We start from the raw sequence: 9,932 nt of genomic DNA, 5'->3' as shown, positions 1-9,932 counted from the left end.
AGGTGGAGACTTAGAGATGGTGCCAATCTAGGATTGAGTTATTGTTATGGGGAAGGTAATCTGCACACTATTAAAGTAGCAATGCAAACACCAATTCATTTGTTCTACAGTGGTGTCTTGCCTGCAAGATATGTGTATACATTTGGTCTCACAAATCCAGTGGGATTAACCATCCATTATCTGTGTGGTAATTTGAATTAGAATGGCCCCCACAGGCTCATAGAATTGAATTCTTAGGCATCAGAGAATGGCATTATTTAAGAGAATTAGGAAGTGTGGCCTTGTTGAAGGAAGTGTTTCCCTGGGGAGATGTTTAAGGTTTCAAAAGCCCATGACAAGCCCAGAATCTCTCTCTCACTGCTACTTTCTGTGAATTAGGATGTAGCTCTTAGCTACTTCTCCAGCACCACATGCGCCTGAATGCATTCTGGCACATCCCTGCAATGATGATAATGGACTAAGCATCTGAAAGTGTAAGCAAGTCCACAATTAAATGCTTTCTTTTATAAGTATTGTCTTTGATATGGTGTCTCTTCACAGCAATAGAACACTAGCTAAGACAATCTGATTTGGTTTAAGGCCCACCCCATGAGATGGAACCTATACCTGGCACTGCTTGGGAGAAAAAGAATGTGAGATTATATATCACAGGGGCCTAGGGTAAAATGAAAACCTACTATTCTACTAAAGTAAAATAGCAATAAAATGACTAAATGATGCTCTCCTATACTCATAGATCAGTCCTGTTCCCAACCATCATCAGAGAATGTTTTTCCTGCAACAGATGGGAAAAGACACAGAGACCACAGACAGGCAATATGCAGAGAGTGAGAAAGCTTAGATCACTCATCCCTAAATTGAATGCCTTCATCAAATCTATCACTTCAGGACTCAGAGAACCTCATAGAAGTGGAGATAGAAAGAGTGTAAGAGCACCAGTGGATGGAAGGCACCAAGGAAACAAGGTCTTCCCTTCTAAACACAAAAGGACAAACACGCATATGAATTCACAGAGATTGGGTATGCACAGGGCTTGCGTGGATCTGCACCAGGTGGGGTCCTAGAGATGAATGGACAGGTGGCACATGACTCACATCATTAAGACAGAAATTATTTCCTACTGATAACCACTTGCAAAGGACAATCTAGTTTTCTTCAAGAAGGTCTCCCTGGGATAACAACTACTCTTAAGGGAAGGCCACATGCACAGCAGTAGATAACCAAGAAAAAATGAACTCAATGGCAGCTTTGCAGGTTCTTTGTCTCATAATATCCTGTTAAGGCCTTTCCTTCCTTCCTTCCTTCCTTCCTTCCTTCCTTCCTTCCTTCCTTCCTTCCTTCCTTCCTTTCCTTTCTTCCTTCCTTTCTTTCTTTCCTTCCTTCTTTCTTTCTTTCTATCTTCCTTTCTTTCCTTCCTTCTTTCTTTCTTTCTTTCTTTCTTTCTTTTACATTTGAGGCACTATCTTTGAATCTTTGAAGCCCAAACCAGCCTTGAATTCATGATCCCCTACTTCAGTCTTCTGACTGCTGACATTATATATGTATGCTAATATGCCTGATTATATTTTTTCTTCTATATTGCTGGTATTCAGTATGGAAGCTAGGCCCTCATGTATATTAGGTAAGTTTCACATCAATATGCTACACAGCAAGCCCACTTTCTTCTTGAGATATATATGTACTAATTCTCCAGGCTAACCTTGAACTTAATAATCTCTTTTATCAGCCTCTTTAATGTTAAGATGGTTTGTGCACATATTGTCACAGCTAACTGATATTGTATCTTCTGACCTACAAAGCAAGGTTCAGGCAAGGCAGAATCACAAAACAAGAACCTGTAAAAACAGATCACAAATCAGTTTAGTTCACAATAGGAGAGTTTGGGAAGTTAAATGTCTAAGTATCAGTATTTGGTGAAAGTCTTATTTCTGCATCCACACGTTTGGGGTAGAAACACAGCTTTGCGTAACTATTTTAGCATTCTGTTGACCTCCTTTAATTTTGTAGATACTTTAATCTACATGGTTTCAGAGGAGAAAAGAATTTCAGCATTGGCCAGTACAAAGTAGAGTTGGGGATTTATGTATTTATTTGTTTATGGTTTTTCGAGACAAGATTTCTCTGTGTAACTTTGGAGCTTGTCCTGAAACTAGTTCTTGTAGACTAGGCTGTTCTAGAACTCACATAAATCTGCCTGCCTCTGCCTTTCCAAGTACTGGAATTAAAGGCATGCCCTATCACTACCAAATGGGGATTTGTATTTTTAATCATTTTTTTTAAATTTTAAAAACAATCTTTTCTCATTTTTCATACCAATCCCAGGTCCCACACCCTCCCCTCCTCCTGCTACCTCCTACTTCCCCTAAACCCACATCCCCATCCACTCCTCAGAGAGGGCAAGGCTTTCCATGGGGAATCCACAAAGTCTGGGTCCTTACTTTGAAGTATATCAAGGCCCACTCCCTATATTTAGGCTGCACAAGATATTCCTCCAAGAGAATGAACTCCAAAAAGCCAGTTCAAGCACTAGGGATAAATCCTGGTCCCACTGTCAGTGACCCCACAGACTGCCCAAGCCACACTACTGTAACCCATATTCAGATAGCCTGCTTGGTGCTATTTAGGTTCCCCTCCTGTCAGACAAGAATCTGAGCTCCCACTAGCTCAGGCCAGCTGTTTCTAGGAATATCAAGTTGAGAATTTATTAAAGATAATTTGAATATTGGTTTTAACTACAGGGTTTAGGAGAAAGATGGGCACTTCAAAAGTATAAAGTGTTAAAAATGAGACTCAAGCATACATTGATAAGGATTCTTCAAACAAGGAGAGTCATTAATCGTTTTAGAACTAGCCATTTATACCATGGTAATGGCTCTCAAGTTACCACTCAGAACATTGTGGTTTATTTTGTTTGTTTCCTTTTCTGTCTCATTTGATAAGTAAGATAGAAAAATGACTCTTAAGATGCTTTGCATGGGATTACATTGTGATAAGGCAAATCTGGGGACCATTAGGGCTGCACAAAGTGTTTGAATACATGTTTTGTTTTCTCACTGTAATTAGAGATTCCTGAAAAATTGCAAGTTTATACCTGGGAAAAGATAAAGGTTTTAGAGATTGCTAATTATGTTGAAATTTTTCTTGTTTGCTAATTATAAGATTTAATTATATAATGGGCATGTTCCTCCCCTTTCTCATAACTATATATGTCATCTGTCATCCTGTCCTGCTTCAATGGATATGGAATGGATGGCTTGTGGAAAGCTGGCCCCAAAGTGCCATATTAGATCTCTCTTTATCATCTTATAAAACCATTGAGTCATCCTAGCTAGCTACATGCTTATGAGATCATCTGATCCTAATTCTCCACACCAAATACCAAGTACCATCAACACAGAAATTCCAGGATTAATTTCCCAAAACTTGAATTCTAGAGGACATACTTAAATAACAATTCATATATATCTAGCATACCCAGGAGAAACTTATCTGATTCTATCAAAATAGTGCTGCATGGTGATACAGCTAAGGGACAAATGAGGCATACTTTCCCTTAGAGGATTGAAGACATAGGAGCAGTAGACTACCTGCATGAACATGTAGTAGTGTATCTAGTCACTTAGCTGGAAACACTGCACAAAGAGCAGTGAATAGATTTATAACCCATGTTGCAAGGCAGGTGAGTCTTCCTTATAGGAATTGTTCATGACAACTAGAAATGGTGCATTTTTAGCTTCGATGTTTAGTATATATTGTCCTCAAACCAGCCTCTGCTTCAACCTTCAAGGTATTAACACTAATGGATGTGTCTCCACATTCACCTGAGGTATACTTGGAAGGGAAGATTCCATGCTGTAGTGTGAAATCACTATTACCTTAACTACTGAATTTTTGACAACATTTAAGTCTCTCTGAGAGGCTAGAGAGTATAGATCACTGTTAGAACACAAGTTTGCTTACTCCTGGTGTGAATTTCATCCACCATGAAATAGTATCACTACCTAGCAAGGTCCTCCTTTGTCACTATGCATCTTTGCTGCTAAAACTGTTTATGTGCATGGTGACATGTTAGACAAAAGTCTGGAAAGATATCCACTTATTTTCTGTTTTGCAATTTCCCTTCTAGTTATGAGTATCTAAAACACAGCTACATTCTCAGCTGTGGGACTTTAGGTTAATTTAAACAGTCTTCTAGATAGATATGTAGAAAGAAATATATGTTCATGTGTGCAAGCACACAAAGAGACATACACAGTAGAAGCAAGAGGAGTTCAGTGGTAGAGTAAGTGCCTGTTATGCACAAATCTGTGAGGTCTGCCTCTAGCACTACAATTAAATAAATGAAATCTAGGAATGGATTATTTGTTTTGAACATTGAAGAAGGAAAGCATGTCAATGACCTGTGCAGCAAAAGTTTGTGCTAGAAGCACCAGAGCAATTCAGAACATGTATGATGTGTGGTCCTCCCAAAAGAACTGTGCCAATTAATGAGAAGGAGGCATGACAGTCACCTAACATGATCAGTGTTTAATCTTTGGAACAGCTGGGCAAGAAGTTCACCCTAAATAAGAAATAGATCCAGAAGAGGTAGCCTTGAGCTTTCACATTTTGGGGTGTTTTTGCAGACAGAAAGACACACATATAGAAGGGGAGCAAATGGGGAGGAAGAGGGAGGGAGAAACTCAAATGTGGAAGATGGTTACCTTTGAAATTATCTAGTAAAAAGGGAAGACCCCTCAATTGGTTATTCAATACACAATTTCAGCTGTGAAATCATATACATGAAAGTAATATGAAGACAGAACATGTATATTCAAGAGTGTACACACACACACACACACACACACACACACACACACCAATTAAAGAAAAGGAGGCCATAATTTTGAGAGGGCAAAGGAGGTATATGGGAGTGGATGCAGGGAGGAAAGGGAAGGAGAGAAATCATGTAATTACATTATAGTTTCAGCAAGCAAACCATGTAAATTTATAAAAGCATCTGGGAAGAAATGTCATGTTTTGGTGCAATCAGAAAGAATGAAATGTAGTATCCAGTGACAGGCCTAAAATGTTCCTCCTGGAACCAGTTGTCTCATGTTCATGAAGAGAGGTTTTGCTGCTTTGAAGATGATGAAGTCAAGTTGGCTGCAGTTTGCTGCATTTTCACTGTAACCACGGTTTACTGGGCACCTACAGTATTCTATGCTCTGAGCTGACAACTTAGCAGAACTTCAGTAACCCAGTCTTCTTCCTGCCAGCCCTTGAGGCAGAGGCTGTTATACTTCCTGCTTTGACCTAGGACTCCCTAGCCTGGGAAACTTGAACTGGATTTTGGTGTCTTGTCTGAGCCTCTTTGCCTGCCTGCAATCAAGGTTCCCCTGGACATCAGAGTCTAGAAGTTGGTGTTAGAGTTTCATTATTACTCTGGTTTGCATACCTGACTTAATTTTTCATTCAGATTCCACTCACCATGTACTCTAACAATATAAGGGCATAGGTTCCAAGTTGGCTCAAAGACTCCTTAGTCTAGGAGCAGTGAATTGTATCAGTAACCCTTTCCCAAAGCAATTCTTTGACCTGTTTCCTAACGATATTTTGCAGTTCTTGGGATAGAAGCTTGGGCCAAAATCATCCTAGGAAACACTCTACAGCTAAGCTATAACAACATGCCCATTGAAACTTAAAATAAATGGTGTGCGTGTGTGTGTGTGTGTGTGTTCATGTGATGCATGTATGTGTGAGGTTATATTTATATTTGAGTGCATTTATTTGCCTCACTTTCTGTGTGTAGAGGTCTCGGGTAGATTTCACGTGTACTTCTCTATTATTCACCATTTCAATTTTTGAGACTCTTGATGAACCGAAGGCTTTCTGTTTTGACTAGGCTACCTGGGTAGCAAGGCCACAGCTCTATCTGTTCCCCACTCCCAAAGTGCTGGTGTTACATTCTTATGTAATCATGCCTGGCTTTTCTGTGGGTGCTAAAAATCTAAACTGTTATGGTGAACCTTCTCCACAGCCACGAGCAACCATATACCCAAAGAGTCTGGGATGATATGGTGGAAGCTTCACCCCAGCTCCTGGTATCCATATACCCAAAGAGTTTGGAATGTTATGCTGGAGCTTCCACCCAAAGCCCCCTACCCTTTCTATCTCCAAACCCTGCTGCCTCTCAGAAAGCCAGCCAAAAGATGACCCCTCCCCCAGAGATACTGAAGACCACTTCCATAGTGTATTTTAACTGCCCCCCCAGAAAACAGTCTCTTTCCATCTCCTCTATAGGGCTGGAAGGACATGCAGGAGTTTTGTATCCATTAAATATGGGCTTTTCCTAATTTGATTTGATTTGTTTTGATTTAGATTGCTGCATTGACAGAAGAGGCTCATCAGGGTGTAGAAACTTTTCACAAGCATAGGTCTTTAAGGCAACAGAGGAAGCCTTTTCCTAGCTCCTCTTCCAATTTATATTTATTTATATTTCAATTTTCAATAGGATTTTGTTGTATAGTTGAGGGCATAACTCCAAGCACCTGGGAACATCTTGTCTTCCTAAGAGCGAGCAATGTCATGAAAGTGAAAGTGAGCATGAAAGGCAGGATCAGGAGGGCCATAGACAAAAAGAATGCCCCTGTATCTTCCTCAGAGAGAGAAAAGAGAATGAAAACATTTTAGAACCTACAAGGAGCTCACATGAAGGGATGGGCCACAGAGCTGAAGTTGGCCCAAGGGGCCCTGGGTAATAATGTGACAAAGGCCTATAATCCCAGGTAGAGGTAGGCAAATGTCTGAATTTGAGGCCAGCTGGGTCTATGTAGGAAGTTCCAGGAGAGCCAGGGCTACACAGAGAAACCTTATTTAAAAAATGACAACAACAAAGAATGAAACAAAACAAAAGGCGTATGTGGCCTACCCCTTTCCAGGCTCCACCTGGAACCAATCCTCATGTCTTCCCACTAGCAGTTTGTAACAGCTGTAATAGTATATAACAGTTGTAACATTTTGGTGGAGTGGGGATAAAACTAGAAACAAAGATCAGCTGTACTTAAAGAGACCTGTGCCTGTTCTTCTAACCAATCCAAGTTCATCTGACCTTTCTTTAGTGAAATGAATCTGGCCAGCTCAATCGTAGTAAGCATAACTCTGGCAGACCTATCCTTTCTCCCCAATTCCTTTGGCTTCACTAAAAAACCATTAGGTGAAGGCAACCATGGGTCTGTCTCCAACCTGCTTTCTGGTGGCCTGAGCAGAACCATCAGAGAACTGAGGACTGCACACAGTGAATCAGGATCCCAGCACTATGGGATTCAGCCAGCCCAGAGACTGCCAGTTTCCAAGTTCCATTCCCTACCTACAAGACAGTTGAGGTAAGAGTCCAGCCTACCCAGAGCTTGCCAAGGTCCGGATACTAGGAAAGCCTCCATCCACATAAGAGGAAAGCCACCAGGGTATTGGACATGCTCCCACCCACTGGAAAAGAACAGTGGTCATATACTCACAAGGGGAGAAAGAGACTCAAACTGAAAACACAGGAAGAAATGATGGGAAGGAGACAAAATAAAACCACACCCACCAGGAGAAAATCAATATGACACCACCAGAAACTACAGAATCTACCCCCACAAGACCTGACCAGCCCATTGTGGAGGAAGCAGACAAAAAGACCTTAAAACAACTTCATGGAAATGATAGAGACTTTCAAAGAGGATATGAGAAAATCCCTTAAAGACATGGAAGAAAAAACAAACCAAAAATACAAGAAAGGGAGGAAAAAACAATCCCCAAAATGCAAGAATTGCAAGAAATGGAGGAAAAAACAATCCAAAAAACCACAAAAAATCCAAGAAATGAAGAGAAGCCCAACGAAAAAATTCAACAAATGCAAGAAAGAGAGGAAAAGACAAAGCAAAAATTACAAGAAACAATTCATACAGTGCAATGGTTGAAAGCTGAAATAGAGACAATAAAAAATAGCACAGTCAGAAGGAATGCTGGAAATAGAAAAGCTGGGCAAATGGTCAGGAACTACAGATACAAGCATAACCAACAGAATACAAGAGATGGAAGACAGAATCTCAGGTGCTGAAGTTACACTAGGAGAAATAGGTTCATCGACCAGAGAAAATCTTTGGGGGGGTGTGTCGAGACAGGGATTCTCTGTATTGTTTTGGAGCTTGTCCTTGAACTAGCTCTTGTAGACCAGGCTGGCCTCGAAATCACAGAGTTCTGCCTGCCTCTGCCTCCCTAGTGCTGGGATTAAAGGCGTGCACCACCAAAGCCCAGCTGACCAAAGAAAATCTTTTTTTTATTTTATTTTCCAGTTTAAATTTAGATAAGAAACAAGGTTGCTTCACAAGTCAGTTCCAGGTCCCTCTCCCATTCCCTCCCTTCCTCCCGAGCCCTCCCCCTCCCCGGTTATCCCCTCATTTCCCCAGGGAGGGTGAGGCCCTCCATGGGGGTGTGCATAGTCTGTCATTTCATATAGGGCAGGGCCTAGAACCTTCCCCAAGAGTTCAGGGTGAGAGTGCACCTCACATTGTTCTATGGGAGTCCAAAGTCCATGTGTATACTTGGGATGGGTACTGATCTGCTGCCCAAGTCTCAATAGATTCCCTAGGCCTCCTCACTGACACCCAGATTCAGGGGGTCTTGATAAGTCCCATGCTGGCTTCCCAGGCTGATGCCTGGGATTCAAGAGTTAACCTTTGTCTGGTCAGCTGCTTCTGGGGGTTAAACCAGCCCAGTCTTAATCCCTTTGATCATCAGTCCTCCCTCTCTGTTACTGGCTTTCTTGAGTTCGGCTCAGTACTTAACCAAGGGAGTCTGCCTCTTCTTCCATCAGCCACTAAATAAAGTTTCTGTTTCCCTGACTCTCTGGCCATAGGATTGTAGGCTGGCACTCCCCAGATCTATGTCTAAAATCCATATATGAGAGAGTACATGCCATGTTTCTATTTTGTGACTGGGTTACCTCACTAAGGATGGTTTCTTCTAGTGTCATCCATTTGCCAGCGAATCTCATGATTCCATTATTTTTTTCTGCTGAATAGTACTCCATTGTGTAGATGTACCACATTTTCTCTATCCACTCTTCGGTTGAGGGACATCTAGGTTGCTTCCAAGTTCTGGCAATTACAAATAAAGCTGCTATGAACATAGTGGAACAGACATCTTTGTTATATGAATGGGCATCTTTTGGATATATGCCTAAGAGTGGAGTTGCTGGGTCTTGTGGTAGGTTTATTCCCATTTTTCTGAGGAATCTCCATACTGATTTCCAAAGTGGCTGAACCAGTTGGCACTCCCACCAGCAATGGAGGAGTGTCCCCCTTTCACCACATCCTCTCCAGCATAAATTGTCATTGGTGTTTTTGATTTTAGCCATTCTGACAGGAGTGAGATGGTATCTGAGAGTTGTTTTGATTTGCATTTTCCGGATGGCTAAGGATGTTGAGCACTTTCTCAAGTGCCTCTCAGCCATTTTAGACTCCTCTATTGAAAACTCTCTATTTAGTCCTGCAGCCCACTTTTTAATAGGGTCCTTTGGTGTTTTGGAGACTTGCATCTTGAGTTCTTTGTAAATTTTGGAGATCAACCCTCTGTCGGATGTGGGATTAGTGAATATTTTTCCCATTCTGTGGGCTGCCTTTTTGTCTTGCTGACTGTGTCCTTTGCTTTACAGAAGCTTCTCAGTTTCAGTAGGTCCCATTTATTAATTGTTGATCTCACTGTCTGTGCTACTGGTGTTATGTTCAGGAAGCTGTCTCCTGTACCAATTCGTTCAAGGGTACCACCCACTTTCTCTTCTAAGAGGTTCAGTGTGGCTGGATTTATGTTGAGGTCTTTGATCCATTTGGACTTAAGTTTTGTGCATGGCGATAAACATGGATCGATCTGCATTCTTCTACATGTCAGTCTCCAATTATGCCAGCACC

This window comes from Mesocricetus auratus, unplaced genomic scaffold (genome assembly GCF_017639785.1).
Source record: "Mesocricetus auratus isolate SY011 unplaced genomic scaffold, BCM_Maur_2.0 Super-Scaffold_100003, whole genome shotgun sequence".
NCBI lineage: Eukaryota > Metazoa > Chordata > Mammalia > Rodentia > Cricetidae > Mesocricetus > Mesocricetus auratus.
This window is presented reverse-complemented; position numbering follows the sequence as displayed.